Source organism: Amia ocellicauda, chromosome 20 (genome assembly GCF_036373705.1).
Source record: "Amia ocellicauda isolate fAmiCal2 chromosome 20, fAmiCal2.hap1, whole genome shotgun sequence".
Taxonomy (NCBI): Eukaryota; Metazoa; Chordata; class Actinopteri; order Amiiformes; family Amiidae; genus Amia; species Amia ocellicauda.
The window spans coordinates 4109590-4125609 of NC_089869.1; the positions used below are offsets into that span (position 1 = coordinate 4109590).

At 48.5% G+C, this 16020-nt stretch overlaps 10 non-coding genes across 10 annotated transcripts; 2 read left to right on the forward strand and 8 right to left on the reverse strand.

The window, feature by feature from the left end:
• Positions 1–549: 549 nt before the first annotated feature.
• trnat-agu (transfer RNA threonine (anticodon AGU)) lies at positions 550–623 on the reverse strand. Its single transcript has one exon. It is a non-coding gene; the product is annotated as a tRNA-Thr (tRNA).
• A 1459-nt stretch (positions 624–2082) lies between these two features.
• On the reverse strand, positions 2083–2156 carry trnat-cgu (transfer RNA threonine (anticodon CGU)). The gene has a single exon. It is a non-coding gene; the product is annotated as a tRNA-Thr (tRNA).
• A 554-nt stretch (positions 2157–2710) lies between these two features.
• Positions 2711–2784, reverse strand: trnat-agu (transfer RNA threonine (anticodon AGU)). Its single transcript has one exon. It is a non-coding gene; the product is annotated as a tRNA-Thr (tRNA).
• A 3927-nt stretch (positions 2785–6711) lies between these two features.
• On the forward strand, positions 6712–6785 carry trnan-guu (transfer RNA asparagine (anticodon GUU)). The gene has a single exon. It is a non-coding gene; the product is annotated as a tRNA-Asn (tRNA).
• Positions 6786–6955: 170 nt separating this feature from the next.
• Positions 6956–7029, reverse strand: trnat-ugu (transfer RNA threonine (anticodon UGU)). The gene has a single exon. It is a non-coding gene; the product is annotated as a tRNA-Thr (tRNA).
• A 1679-nt stretch (positions 7030–8708) lies between these two features.
• trnat-cgu (transfer RNA threonine (anticodon CGU)) lies at positions 8709–8782 on the reverse strand. Its single transcript has one exon. It is a non-coding gene; the product is annotated as a tRNA-Thr (tRNA).
• Positions 8783–9303: 521 nt separating this feature from the next.
• Positions 9304–9377, reverse strand: trnat-agu (transfer RNA threonine (anticodon AGU)). Its single transcript has one exon. It is a non-coding gene; the product is annotated as a tRNA-Thr (tRNA).
• Positions 9378–14772: 5395 nt separating this feature from the next.
• Positions 14773–14846, forward strand: trnan-guu (transfer RNA asparagine (anticodon GUU)). Its single transcript has one exon. It is a non-coding gene; the product is annotated as a tRNA-Asn (tRNA).
• A 170-nt stretch (positions 14847–15016) lies between these two features.
• trnat-cgu (transfer RNA threonine (anticodon CGU)) lies at positions 15017–15090 on the reverse strand. The gene has a single exon. It is a non-coding gene; the product is annotated as a tRNA-Thr (tRNA).
• A 554-nt stretch (positions 15091–15644) lies between these two features.
• Positions 15645–15718, reverse strand: trnat-agu (transfer RNA threonine (anticodon AGU)). The gene has a single exon. It is a non-coding gene; the product is annotated as a tRNA-Thr (tRNA).
• Between the last annotated feature and the right edge of the window lie 302 nt (positions 15719–16020).

Below are 16020 nucleotides of genomic sequence, written 5' to 3' on the forward strand. Positions count from 1 at the left end.
TTGCTGCACCCACCCTCTCCTAGTTTCATACCAATTGAGTGGCTGCTACCGTTTACCTACTATATGTTCCACGCATCCATCCAACCAACTATCCACCCACCCATCCATCCATCTATCTATCTATCTATCCTTCTATCTATCTGTCTGTCTATCTACCTACCTCTCTGTTTTTCTACAGCTAGCACTCACTTGCTTACGCTTGCGGACAAAGCAAGAAGTGTGCGTTCAACAGGATCTGACAGCGGAAAAAGATTTACAGGAAGATGTAGACAGCACTGACAAGTGCAACAAACATTGGGCGGTGTCCGTCTCTGTGCGGCAATGGCATTTTCGCCATCGGACCTAAAGCCAAAGGTGGCCGCGCGAAGCCTACACAGGGAAGACTTTGTCGTCCTGACCCTATTCTTTAAATACAGGGTTCTGGGAAGATGACTTTCTGCTTTACTCTCTCAGAGGAAGGGATATATCATTCCGGCCCGTGACGAGAGGCAATCTTGCAAAATCCTGGAAGGGGAGTCCTTAGCATGTACCCTAACATGAACAAAGCTAAGGCACCACTGGGATTTGAACCCAGGAACTCCTGTTTACTAGACAGGTGCTTTGACCAACTAAGCCATGGTGCCAAGGCACAACTCTGTACTACTGTAAAAGCAAATGCTAGACCTCTGTCATTTGGACCCAGGTCTTTCATAGGATGGATCCATCAAGCCATCCTCCCTTTGATATTTATGTCTGTCTATCAATAATTGTCATTCGTTTACACTCTACGATGCAGAGAAGGCGTGCTTGCAACAGAAACAGGCAACCTGCAGCGGTAACGCGCAACGTGGTGGACCCCAGTGCTTTGACCAACTAAGCCATGGCGCCAAGGCGCAACTCTGTACTACTGCAGAAGCAAATGGTGGACCTCTGTCAATCGGACCCAGGTCTTTCCTAGAATGGATCCATCCAGCCATCCTCCCTTTGATATTTATGTCTGTCTATCAATAACGGTCTTTCGTTTACACTCTACGATGCAGAGAAAGCGTGCATGCATAAGAAACAGGCAAACTGCAGCGGTAACGCGCAACGTGGTGGACCCCAGTGCTTTGACCTACTAAGCCATGGCGCCAAGGCGTAACTCTGTACTACTGTAAAAGCAAATGGTGGACCTCTGTCTTTCGGACCCAGGTCTGTCCAAGAATGGATCCATCCAGCCATCCTCCCTTTGATATTTATGTCTGTCTATCAATAACGGTCATTCGTTAATACTCTACGATGCAGAGAAGGCGTGCTTGCAACAGAAACTGGCAAACTGCAGCGGTAACGCGCAACGTGGTGGACCCAAGTGCTTTGACCTACTAAGCCATGGCGCCAAGGCGCAACTCTGTACTACTGTAAAAGCAAATGCTAGACCTCTGTCATTCGGACCCAGGTCTTTCCTAGGATGGATCCATCAAGCCATCCTCCCTTTGATATTTATGTCTGTCTATCAATAACGGTCATTCGTTTACACTCTACGATGCAGAGAAGGCGTGTATGCATCAGAAACTGGCAAACGTCAGTGGTAACACGCAACGTGGTGGACCACAGTGCTTTGACCAACTAAGCCATGGCGCCAAGGCGCAACTCTGTACTACTGTAAAAGCAAATGGTGGACCTCTGTCATTCGGACCCAGGTCTTTCCAAGAATGGATCCATCCAGCCATCCATCATCCCTTTGATTATTTATGTCTGTCTATCACTAACGGTCATTCGTTTACACTATACGATGCAGAGAAGGCGTGCTTGCAACAGAAACTGGCAAACGTCAGCGGAAACACGCAACATGGTGGACCCCAGTCACAACTGCTGCGCATGTCTCTTTGGCGCAATCGGATAGCGCGTTCGGCTGTTAACCGAAATGTTGGTGGTTCTAGCCCACCCAGGGACGTCCGTCTACTTCTTACCTCATTGCTTCCATTCGTGGTGTGAGACCTGGACCTCTGCTTTATAATCTCCTGTCCAAGAAACATGGCCTCATGCAGTAACAATGGCTACGCTGCCAAAAACTTAAACTTGCCCCACAGTCTTGCTGTACATAGCCTCTGCCTCCTTCAGGCCAGGCACCGCTGGGATTTGAACCCAGGATTTCCTGTTTACGAGACAGGCGCTTTCACCAGCTAAGCCACGGCGCCAGAGCTTGCTGCACCCACCCTCTCCTAGTTTCATACCAATTGAGTGGCTGCTACCGTTTACCTACTATATGTTCCACGCATCCATCCAACCAACTATCCACCCACCCATCCATCCATCTATCTATCTATCTATCCTTCTATCTATCTGTCTGTCTATCTACCTACCTCTCTGTTTTTCTACAGCTAGCACTCACTTGCTTACGCTTGCGGACAAAGCAAGAAGTGTGCGTTCAACAGGATCTGACAGCGGAAAAAGATTTACAGGAAGATGTAGACAGCACTGACAAGTGCAACAAACATTGGGCGGTGTCCGTCTCTGTGCGGCAATGGCATTTTCGCCATCGGACCTAAAGCCAAAGGTGGCCGCGCGAAGCCTACACAGGGAAGACTTTGTCGTCCTGACCCTATTCTTTAAATACAGGGTTCTGGGAAGATGACTTTCTGCTTTACTCTCTCAGAGGAAGGGATATATCATTCCGGCCCGTGACGAGAGGCAATCTTGCAAAATCCTGGAAGGGGAGTCCTTAGCATGTACCCTAACATGAACAAAGCTAAGGCACCACTGGGATTTGAACCCAGGATCTCCTGTTTACTAGACAGGTGCTTTGACCAACTAAGCCATGGCGCCAAGGCGTAACTCTGTACTACTATAAAAGCAAATGGTGGACCTCTGTCATTCGGACCCAGGTCTTTCCAAGAATGGATCCATCCAGCCATCCTCCCTTTGATATTTATGTCTGTCTATCAATAACGGTCATTCGTTTATACTCTACGATGCAGAAAAGGCATGCATGCAACAGAAACTGGCAAACTGCAGCGGTAACGCGCAACGTGGTGGACCCAAGTGCTTTGACCTACTAAGCCATGGCACCAAGGCACAACTCTGTACTACTGCAGAAGCAAATGGTGGACCTCTGACATTCGGACCCAGGTATTTCCAAGAATGGATCCATCCAGCCATCCATCCTCCCTTTGATTATTTATGTCTGTCTATCACTAACGGTCATTCGTATACACTCTACGATGCAGAGAAAGCGTGCATGCATAAGAAACTGGCAAACGTCAGCGTTAACCCGCAACGTGGTGGACCCCAGTGCTTTGACCAACTAAGCCATGGTGCCAAGGCGCAACTCTGTACTACTGTAAAAGCAAATGGTGGAACTCTGTCTTTCGGACCCAGGTCTTTCCAAGAATGGATCCATCCAGCCATCCTCCCATTGAGATTTATGTCTGTCTATCAATAACGGTCATTCGTTTACACTCTACGATGCAGAGAAGGCGTGCTTGCAACAGAAACAGGCAAACTGCAGCGGTAACGCGCAACGTGGTGGACCTCAGTGCTTTGACCAACTAAGCCATGGTGCCAAGGCGCAACTCTGTACTACTGTAAAAGCAAATGCTAGACCTCTGTCATTTGGACCCAGGTCTTTCATAGGATGGATCCATCATGCCATCCTCCCTTTGATATTTATGTCTGTCTGTCAATAATTGTCATTCGTTTACACTCTACGATGCAGAGAAGGCGTGCTTGCAACAGAAACAGGCAACCTGCAGCGGTAACGCACAACGTGGTGGACCCCAGTGCTTTGACCAACTAAGCCATGGCGCCAAGGCGCAACTCTGTACTACTGCAGAAGCAAATGGTGGACCTCTGTCAATCGGACCCAGGTCTTTCCTAGAATGGATCCATCCAGCCATCCTCCCTTTGATATTTATGTCTGTCTATCAATAACGGTCTTTCGTTTACACTCTACGATGCAGAGAAAGCGTGCATGCATAAGAAACAGGCAAACTGCAGCGGTAACGCGCAACGTGGTGGACCCCAGTGCTTTGACCTACTAAGCCATGGCGCCAAGGCGTAACTCTGTACTACTGTAAAAGCAAATGGTGGACCTCTGTCTTTCGGACCCAGGTCTATCCAAGAATGGATCCATCCAGCCATCCTCCCTTTGATATTTATGTCTGTCTATCAATAACGGTCATTCGTTAATACTCTACGATGCAGAGAAGGCGTGCTTGCAACAGAAACTGGCAAACTGCAGCGGTAACGCGCAACGTGGTGGACCCAAGTGCTTTGACCTACTAAGCCATGGCGCCAAGGCACAACTCTGTACTACTTTAAAAGCAAATGCTGGACCTCTGTCATTCGGACCCAGGTCTTTCCTAGAATGGATCCATCCAGCCAGCCATCCATCATCCCTTTGATTATTTATGTCTGTCTATTACTAATGGTCATTCGTTTACACTCTACGATGCAGAGAAAGCGTGCATGCATCAGAAACTGGCAAACGTCAGCGGTAACACGCAACGTGGTGGACCCCAGTGCTTTGAGCAACTAAGCCATGGCGCCAAGGCGCAACTCTGTACTACTGCAGAAGCAAATGGTGGACCTCTGTCATTCGGACCCAGGTCTTTCCTAGAATGGATCCATCCAGCAAACCTCCCTTTGATATTTATGTCTGTCTATCACTAACGGTCATTCGGTTACACTCTACGATGCAGAGACGGCGTGCTTGCAACAGAAACTGGCAATCTGCAGCGGTAACGCGCAACGTGGTGGACCCAAGTGCTTTGACCTACTAAGCCATGGCGCCAAGGCACAACTCTGTACTACTGCAGAAGCAAATGGTGGACCTCTGACATTCGGACCCAGGTATTTCCAAGAATGGATCCATCCAGCCATCCATCCTCCCTTTGATTATTTATGTCTGTCTATCACTAACGGTCATTCGTATACACTCTACGATGCAGAGAAAGCGTGCATGCATAAGAATCTGGCAAACGTCAGCGTTAACGCGCAACGTGGTGGACCCCAGTGCTTTGACCAACTAAGCCATGGTGCCAAGGCGCAACTCTGAACTACTGTAAAAGCAAATGCTAGACCTCTGTCATTCGGACCCAGGTCTTTCATAGGATGGATCCATCAAGCCATCCTCCCTTTGATATTTATGTCTGTCTATCAATAATTGTCATTCGTTAATACTCTACGATGCAGAGAAGGCGTGCTTGCAACAGAAACTGGCAAACTGCAGCGGTAACGCGCAACGTGGTGGACCCAAGTGCTTTGACCTACTAAGCCATGGCGCCAAGGCACAACTCTGTACTACTTTAAAAGCAAATGCTGGACCTCTGTCATTCGGACCCAGGTCTTTCCTAGAATGGATCCATCCAGCCAGCCATCCATCATCCCTTTGATTATTTATGTCTGTCTATTACTAACGGTCATTCGTTTACACTCTACGATGCAGAGAAAGCGTGCATGCATCAGAAACTGGCAAACGTCAGCGGTAACACGCAACGTGGTGGACCCCAGTGCTTTGAGCAACTAAGCCATGGCGCCAAGGCGCAACTCTGTACTACTGCAGAAGCAAATGGTGGACCTCTGTCATTCGGACCCAGGTCTTTCCTAGAATGAATCCATCCAGCAAACCTCCCTTTGATATTTATGTCTGTCTATCACTAACGGTCATTCGGTTACACTCTACGATGCAGAGAAGGCGTGCTTGCAACAGAAACTGGCAATCTGCAGCGGTAACGCGCAACGTGGTGGACCCCAGTGCTTTGACCAACTAAGCCATGGCGCCAAGGCGTAACTCTGTTCAACTGTAAAAGCAAATGGTGGACCTCTGTCTTTCGGACCCAGGTCTTTCCAAGAATGGATCCATCCAGCCATCCTCCCTTTGATATTTATGTCTGTCTATCAATAACGGTCATTCGTTTACACTCTACGATGCAGAGAAGGCGTGCTTGCAACAGAAACAGGCAAACTGCAGCGGTAACGCGCAACGTGGTGGACCCCAGTGCTTTGACTTACTAAGCCATGGCGCCAAGGAGTAACTCTGTACTACTGTAAAAGCAAATGGTGGACCTCTGTCTTTCGGACCCAGGTCTTTCCAAGAATGGATCCATCCAGCCATCCATCCTCCCTTTGATTATTTATGTCTGTCTATCACTAACGGTCATTCGTATACACTCTACGATGCAGAGAAAGCGTGCATGCATAAGAAACTGGCAAACGTTAGCGTTAACGCGCAACGTGGTGGACCCCAGTGCTTTGACCAACTAAGCCATGGTGCCAAGGCGCAACTCTGAACTACTGTAAAAGCAAATGCTAGACCTCTGTCATTCGGACCCAGGTCTTTCATAGGATGGATCCATCAAGCCATCCTCCCTTTGATATTTATGTCTGTCTATCAATAATTGTCATTCGTTTACACTCTACGATGCAGAGAAGGCGTGCTTGCAACAGAAACAGGCAACCTGCAGCGGTAACGCGCAACGTGGTGGACCCCAGTGCTTTGACCTACTAAGCCATGGCGCCAAGGCGTAACTCTGTACTACTGTAAAAGCAAATGCTAGACCTCTGTCATTCGGACCCAGGTCTTTCATAGGATGGATCCATCAAGCCATCCTCCCTTTGATATTCATGTCTGTCTATCAATAACGGTCATTTGTTTACACTATACGATGCAGAGAAGGCGTGCTTGCAACAGAAACTGGCAAACGTCAGCGGAAACACGCAACATGGTGGACCCCAGTCACCACTGCTGCGCCTGTCTCTGTGGCGCAATCGGATAGCGCGTTCGGCTGTTAACCGAAAGGTTGGTGGTTCGAGCCCACCCAGGGACGTCCGTCTACTTCTTACCTCATTGCTTCCATTCGTGGTGTGAGACCTGGACCTCTGCTTTATAATCTCCTGTCCAAGAAACATGGCCTCATGCAGTAACAATGGCTACGCTGCCAAAAACTTAAACTTGCCCCACAGTCTTGCTGTACATAGCCTCTGCCTCCTTCAGGCCAGGCACCGCTGGGATTTGAACACAGGATTTCCTGTTTACAAGACAGGCGCTTTCACCAGCTAAGCCACAGCGCCAGAGCTTGCTGCACCCACCCTTTCCTAGTTTCATACCAATTCAGTGGCTGCTACCGTTTACCTATTATATGTTCCACGCATCCATCCAACCAACTATCATCCCACCCATCCATCCATCTATCTATCTATCCTTCTATCTATCTGTCTGTCTATCTACCTACCTCTCTGTCTTTCTACAGCTAGCACTCACTTGCTTACGCTTGCGGACAAAGCAAGAAGTGTGCGTTCAACAGGATCTGACAGCGGAAAAAGATTTACAGGAAGATTCAGGTCATTCCTAGAATGGATCCATCCAGCCAGCAATCCATCCTCCCTTTGATTATTTATGTCTGTCTATTACTAACGGTCATTCGTTTACACTCTACGATGCAGAGAAAGCGTGCATGCATCAGAAACTGGCAATCGTCAGCGGTAACACGCAACGTGGTGGACCCCAGTGCTTTGACCAACTAAGCCATGGCGCCAAGGCGCAACTCTGTACTACTGCAGAAGCAAATGTTGGACCTCTGTCAATCGGACCCAGGTCTTTCCTAGAATGGATCCATCCAGCCATCCTCCCTTTGATATTTATGTCTGTCTATCAATAACGGTCATTCGTTTACACTCTACGATGCAGAGAAGGCGTGCTTGCAACAGAAACAGGCAAACTGCAGCGGTAACGCGCAACGTGGTGGACCCCAGTGCTTTGACCGACTAAGCCATGGCGCCAAGGCGTAACTCTGTACTACTGTAAAAGCAAATGGTGGACCTCTGTCTTTCGGACCCAGGTCTTTCCTAGAATGGATCCATCCAGCAAACCTCCCTTTGATATTTATGTCTGTCTATCACTAACGGTCATTCGGTTACACTCTACGATGCAGAGAAGGCGTGCTTGCAACAGAAACTGGCAATCTGCAGCGGTAACGCGCAACGTGGTGGACCCCAGTGCTTTGACCTACTAAGCCATGGCGCCAAGGCGTAACTCTGTACTACTGTAAAAGCAAATGGTGGACCTCTGTCTTTCTGACCCAGGTCTTTCCAAGAATGGATCCATCCAGCAAACCTCCCTTTGATATTTATGTCTGTCTATCAATAACGGTCATTCGTTTACACTCTACGATGCAGAGAAGGCGTGCTTGCAACAGAAACAGGAAAACTGCAGCGGTAACGCGCAACGTGGTGGACCCCAGTGCTTTGACCTACTAAGCCATGGCGCCAAGGCGTAACTCTGTACTACTGAAAAAGCAAATGGTGGACCTCTGTCTTTCGGACCCAGGTCTTTCCAAGAATGGATCCATCCAGCCATCCTCCCTTTAATATTTATGTCTGTCTATCAATAACGGTCATTCGTTTACACTCTACGATGCAGAGAAAGCGTGCATGCATAAGAAACAGGCAAACTGCAGCGGTAACGCGCAACGTGGTGGACCCCAGTGCTTTGACCTACTAAGCCATGGCGAAAAGGCGTAAATCGGATAGCGCGTACGGCTGTTAACCGAAAGGTTGGTGGTTCGAGCCCACCCAGGGACGTCCGTCTACTTCTTACCTCATTGCTTCCATTCGTGGTGTGAGACCTGGACCTCTGCTTTCTAATCTCCTGTCCAAGAAACATCGCCTCATGCAGTAACAATGGCTACGCTGCCAAAAACTTAAACTTGCCCCACAGTCTTGCTGTACATAGCCTCTGCCTCCTTCAGGCCAGGCACCGCTGGGATTTGAACCCAGGATTTCCTGTTTACGAGACAGGCGCTTTCACCAGCTAAGCCACGGCGTCAGAGCTTGCTGCACCCACCCTTTCCTAGTTTCATACCAATTCAGTGGCTGCTACCGTTTACCTACTATATGTTACACGCATCCAACCAACTACCCACCTATCTATCCTTCTATCTATCTGTCTGTCTATCTACCTACCTCTCTGTCTTTCTACAGCTAGCACTCACTTGCTTACGCTTGCGGACAAAGCAAGAAGTGTGCGTTCAACAGGATCTGACAGCGGTAAAAGATTTACAGGAAGATGTAGACAGCACTGACAAGTGCAACAAACATTGGGTGGTGTCCGTCTCTGTGCGGCAATGGCATTTTCGCCATCAGACCTAAAGCCAAAGGTGGCCGCGCGAAGCCTACACAGGGAAGTCTTTGTCGTCCTGACCCTATTCTTTAAATACAGGGTTCTGGGAAGATGACTTTCTGCTTTACTCTCTCAGTGGAAGGGATATATCATTCGTTGATGAGAGGCAATCTTGCAAAATCCTGGAGGGGGAGTCCTTAGCATGTACCCTAACATGAGCGAAGCTGAGGCACCACTGGGATTTGAACCCAGGATCTCCTGTTTACTAGACAGGTGCTTTGACCAACTAAGCCATGGCGCCAAGATGCAACTCTGTACTACTGTTAAAGCAAATGCTGGACCTCTGTCATTCGGACCCAGGTCTTTCCTAGAATGGATCCATCCAGCCAGCCATCCATCCTCCCTTTGATTATTTATGTCTGTCTATTACTTACGGTCATTCGTTTACACTCTACGATGCAGAGAAAGCGTGCATGCATCAGAAACTGGCAAACGTCAGCGGTAACACGCAACGTGGTGGACCCCAGTGCTTTGACCAACTAAGCCATGGCGCCAAGGCACAACTCTGTACTACTGTAAAAGCAAATGGTGGACCTCTGTCTTTCGGACCCAGGTCTTTCATAGGATGGATCCATCAAGCCATCCTCCCTTTGATATTTATGTCTGTCTATCAATAACGGTCATTCGTTTACACTATACGATGCAGAGAAGGCGTGCTTGCAACAGAAACAGGAAAACTGAAGCGGTAACGCGCAACGTGGTGGACCCCAGTGCTTTGACCTACTAAGCCATGGCGCCAAGGCGTAACTCTGTACTACTGTAAAAGCAAATGGTGGACCTCTGTCATTCGGACCCAGGTCTGTCCAAGAATGGATACATCCAGCCATCCTCCCTTTGATATTTATGTCTGTCTATCAATAACGGTCATTCGTTTACACTCTACGATGCAGAGAAAGCGTGCATGCATCAGAAACTGGCAAACGTCAGCCATAACACGCAACGTGGTGGACCCCAGTGCTTTGACCAACTAAGCCATGGCGCCAAGGCACAACTCTGTACTACTGTGAAAGCAAATGCTAGACCTCTGTCATTCGGACCTAGGTCTTTCATAGGATGGATCCATCCAGCCATCCTCCCTTTGATATTTATGTCTGTCTATCACTAACGGTCATTCGTTTACACTCTACGATGCAGAGAAGGCGTGTATGCATCAGAAACTGGCAATCTGCAGCGTTAACGCGCAACGTTGTGGACCCCAGTGCTTTGACCAACTAAGCCATGGTGCCAAGACGCAACTCTGTACTACTGTAAAAGCAAATGCTAGACCTCTGTCATTCGGACCCAGGTCTTTCATAGGATGGATCCATCAAGCCATCCTCCCTTTGATATTCATGTCTGTCTATCAATAACGGTCATTCGTTTACACTCTACGATGCAGAGAAGGCGTGCTTGCAACAGAAACAGGCAAACTGCAGCGGTATCGCGCAACGTGGTGGACCCCAGTGCTTTGACCTACTAAGCCATGGCGCCAAGGCGTAACTCTGTACTACTGTAAAAGCAAATGGTGGACCTCTGTCTTTCGGACCCACGTCTTTCCAAGAATGGATCCATCCAGCCATCCATCCTCCCTTTGATTATTTATGTCTGTCTATCACTAACGGTCATTCGTATACACTCTACGATGCAGAGAAAGCGTGCATGCATAAGAAACAGGCAAACTGCAGCGGTAACGCGCAACCTGGTGGACCCCAGTGCTTTGACCAACTAAGCCATGGCGCCAAGGCGCAACTCTGTACTACTGTAAAAGCAAATGGTGGACCTCTGTCATTCGGACCCAGGTCTTTCCAAGAATGGATCCATCCAGCCATCCTCCCATTGATTATTATGTCTGTATATCAATAACGGTCATTCGTTTACACTCTACGATGCAGAGAAGGCGTGCTTGCAACAGAAACAGGCAAATTGCAGCGGTAACACACAACGTAGTGGACCCCAGTGCTTTGACCAACTTAGCCATGGAGCCAAGGCACAACTCTGTACTACTGTAAAAGCAAATGCTAGACCTCTGTCATTCGAACCCAGGTCTTTCCTAGGATGGTTCCATCAAGCCATCCTACCTTTGATATTTATGTCTGTCTATCAATAACGGTCATTCGTCTACACTCTACGATGCAGAGAAGGCGTGTATGCATCAGAAACTGGCAAACGTCAGCCGTAACACGCAACGTGGTGGACCCCAGTGCTTTGACCAACTAAGCCATGGCGCCAAGGCACAACTCTATACTACTGTGAAAGCAAATGCTAGACCTCTGTCATTCGGACCTAGGTCTTTCATAGGATGGATCCATCAAGCCATCCTCCCTTTGATATTTATGTCTGTCTATCAATAACGGTCATTCGTTTACACTCTACGATGCAGAGAAGGCGTGCTTGCAACAGAAACAGGCAAACTGCAGCGGTAACGCGCAACGTGGTGGACCCCAGTGCTCTGACCTACTAAGCCATGGTGCCAAGGCGTAACTCTGTACTGCTGTAAAAGCAAATGGTGGACCTCTGTCTTTCGGACCCTGGTCTTTCCAAGAATGGATCCATCCAGCCATCCTCCCTTTGATATTTATGTCTGTCTATCACTAACGGTCATTCGTATACACTCTACGATGCAGAGCAGGCGTGCATGCATAAGAAACAGGCAAACTGCAGCGGTTAAGCGCAACGTGGTGGACCCCAGTGCTTTGACCTACTAAGCCATGGCGCCAAGGCGCAACTCTGTACTACTGTAAAAGCAAATGGTGGACCTCTGTCATTCGGACCCAGGTCTTTCCAAGAATGGATCCATCCAGCCATCCTCCCATTGATTATTATGTCTGTATATCAATAACGGTCATTCGTTTACACTCTACGATGCAGAGAAGGCGTGCTTGCAACAGAAACAGGCAAATTGCAGCGGTAACACACAACGTAGTGGACCCCAGTGCTTTGACCAACTTAGCCATGGAGCCAAGGCACAACTCTTTACTACTGTAAAAGCAAATGCTATACCTCTGTCATTCGAACCCAGGTCTTTCCTAGGATGGTTCCATCAAGCAATCCTCCCTTTGATATTTATGTCTGTCTATCAATAACGGTCATTCGTTTACACTCTACGATGCAGAGAAGGCGTGCTTGCAACAGAAACAGGCAAACTGCAGCGGTAACGCGCAACGTGGTGGACCCCAGTGCTTTGACCTACTAAGCCATGGCGCCAAGGCGTAACTCTGTACTACTGTAAAAGCAAATGGTGGACCTCTGTCATTCGGACCCAGGTCTTTCCTAGAATGGATCCATCCAGCCAGCCATCCATCCTCCCTTTGATTATTTATGTCTGTCTATTACTAACGGTCATTCGTTTACACTCTATGATGCAGAGAAAGCGTGCATGCATCAGAAACTGGCAAACGTCAGCGGTAACACGCAACGTGGTGGACCCCAGTGCTTTGACCAACTAAGCCATGGCGCTAAGGCGCAACTCTGTACTACTGCAGAAGCAAATGGTGGACCTCTGTCAATCGGACCCAGGTCTTTCCTAAAATGGATCCATCCAGCCATCCTCCCTTTGATATTTATGTCTGTCTATCAATAACGGTCATTCGTTTACACTCTACGATGCAGAGAAGGCGTGCTTGCAACAGAAACTGGCAAACTGCAGCGGTAACACGCAACGTAGTGGACCCCAGTGCTTTGACCAACTAAGCCATGGCGCCAAGGCACAACTCTGTACTACTGTAAAAGCAAATGCTAGACCTCTGTCATTCGGACCCAGGTCTTTCTTAGGATGGATCCATCCAGCCATCATCCCTTTGATATTTATGTCTGTCTATCAATAACGGTCATTCGTTTACACTCTACGATGCAGAGAAGGCGTGCTTGCAACAGAAACAGGCAAATTGCAGCGGTAACACACAACGTAGTGGACCCCAGTGCTTTGACCAACTTAGCCATGGAGCCAAGGCACAACTCTGTACTACTGTAAAAGCAAATGCTATACCTCTGTCATTCGAACCCAGGTCTTTCCTAGGATGGTTCCATCCAGCCATCCTCCCTTTGATATTTATGTCTGTCTATCAATAACGGTCATTCGTTTACACTCTACGATGCAGAGAAGGCGTGCTTGCAACAGAAACAGGCAAACTGCAGCGGTAACGCGCAACGTGGTGGACCCCAGTGCTTTGACCTACTAAGCCATGGCGCCAAGGCGTAACTCTGTACTACTGTAAAAGCAAATGGTGGACCTCTGTCATTCGGACCCAGGTCTTTCCTAGAATGGATCCATCCAGCCAGCCATCCATCCTCCCTTTGATTATTTATGTCTGTCTATTACTAACGGTCATTCGTTTACACTCTACGATGCAGAGAAAGCGTGCATGCATCAGAAACTGGCAAACGTCAGCGGTAACACGCAACGTGGTGGACCCCAGTGCTTTGACCAACTAAGCCATGGCGCTAAGGCGCAACTCTGTACTACTGCAGAAGCAAATGGTGGACCTCTGTCAATCGGACCCAGGTCTTTCCTAAAATGGATCCATCCAGCCATCCTCCCTTTGATATTTATGTCTGTCTATCAATAACGGTCATTCGTTTACACTCTACGATGCAGAGAAGGCGTGCTTGCAACAGAAACTGGCAAACTGCAGCGGTAACACACAACGTAGTGGACCCCAGTGCTTTGACCAACTAAGCCGTGGCGCCAAGGCACAACTCTGTACTACTGTAAAAGCAAATGCTAGACCTCTGTCATTCGGACCCAGGTCTTTCCTAGGATGGATCCATCCAGCCATCATCCCTTTGAAATTTATGTCTGTCTATCAATAACGGTCATTCGTTTACACTGTACGATGCAGAGAAGGCGTGCTTGCAACAGAAACAGGCAAACTGCAGCGGTAACGCGCAACGTGGTGGACCCCAGTGCTCTGACCTACTAAGCCATGGCGCCAAGGCGTAACTCTGTACTGCTGTAAAAGCAAATGGTGGACCTCTGTCTTTCGGACCCAGGTCTTTCCAAGAATGGATCCATCCAGCCATCAACCCTTTGATATTTATGTCTGTCTATCACTAACGGTCATTCGTATACACTCTACGATGCAGAGAAAGCATGCATGCATAAGAAACAGGCAAACTGCAGCGGTAACGCGCAACGTGGTGGACCCCAGTGCTTTGACCTACTAAGCCATGGCGCCAAGGCGTAACTCTGTACTGCTGTAAAAGCAAATGGTGGACCTCTGTCTTTCGGACCCAGGTCTTTCCAAGAATGGATCCATCCAGCCATCCTCCCTTTGATATTTATGTCTGTTTATCAATAACGGTCATTCGTTAACACTCTACGATGCAGAGAAGGCGTGCTTGCAACAGAAACAGGCAAACTGCAGCGGTAACGCGCAACGTGGTGGACACCAGTGCTTTGACCTACTAAGCCATGGCGCCAAGGCGTAACTCTGTACTACTGTAAAAGCAAATGGTGGACCTCTGTCTTTCGGACCCAGGTCTTTCAAAGAATGGATCCATCCAGCCATCCATCCTCCCTTTGATTATTTATGTCTGTCTATCACTAACGGCCATTCATTTACACTATACGATGCAGAGAAGGCGTGCTTGCAACAGAAACTGGCAAACGTCAGCGGAAACACGCAACATGGTGGACCCCAGTCACAACTGCTGCGCCTGTCTCTGTGGCGCAATCGGATAGCGCGTTCGGCTGTTAACCGAAAGGTTGGTGGTTCGAGCCCACCCAGGGACGTCCGTCTACTTCTTACCTCATTGCTTCCATTCGTGGTGTGAGACCTGGACCTCTGCTTTATAATCTCCTGCCCAAGAAACATCGCCTCATGCAGTAACAATGGCTACGCTGCCAAAAACTTAAACTTGCCCCACAGTCTTGCTGTACATAGCCTCTGCCTCCTTCAGGCCAGGCACCGCTGGGATTTGAACCCAGGATTTCCTGTTCACGAGACAGGCGCTTTCACCAGCTAAGCCACGGCGCCAGAGCTTGCTGCACCCACCCTTTCCTAGTTTCATACCAATTGAGTGGCTGCTACCGTTTACCTACTATATGTTCCACGCATCCATCCAACCAACTATCCACCCACCCATCCATCCATCTATCTATCTATCTATCCTTCTATCTATCTGTCTGTCTATCTACCTACCTCTCTGTCTTTCTACAGCTAGCACTCACTTGCTTACGCTTGCGGACAAAGCAATAAGTGTGCTTTCAACAGGATCTGACAGCGGAAAAAGATTTACAGGAAGATGTAGACAGCACTGACAAGTGCAACAAACATTGGGCGGTGTCCGTCTCTGTGCGGCAATGGCATTTTCGCCATCGGACCTAAAGCCAAAGGTGGCCGCGCGAAGCCTACACAGGGAAGTCTTTGTCGTCCTGACCCTATTCTTTAAATACAGGGTTCTGGGAAGATGACTTTCTGCTTTACTCTCTCAGTGGAAGGGATATATCATTCCGGCCCGTGACGAGAGGCAATCTTGCAAAATCCTGGAAGGGGAGTCCTTAGCATGTACCCTAACATGAACAAAGCTGAGGCACCACTGGGATTTGAACCCAGGATCTCCTGTTTACTAGACAAGTGCTTTGACCAACTAAGCCATGGCGCCATGGCACAACTCTGTACTACTTTAAAAGCAAATGCTGGACCTCTGTCATTCGGACCCAGGTCTTTCCTAGAATGGATCCATCCAGCCAGCCATCCATCCTCCCTTTGATTATTTATGTCTGTCTATCAATAACGGTCATTCATTTACACTCTACGATGCAGAGAAGGCGTGCTTGCAACAGAAACAGGCAAACGTCAGCGGTAACACGCAACGTGGTGGACCCCAGTGCTTTAAACAACTAAGCCATGGCGCCAAGGCGCAACTCTGTACTACTGCAGAAGCAAATGGTGGACCTCTGTAAA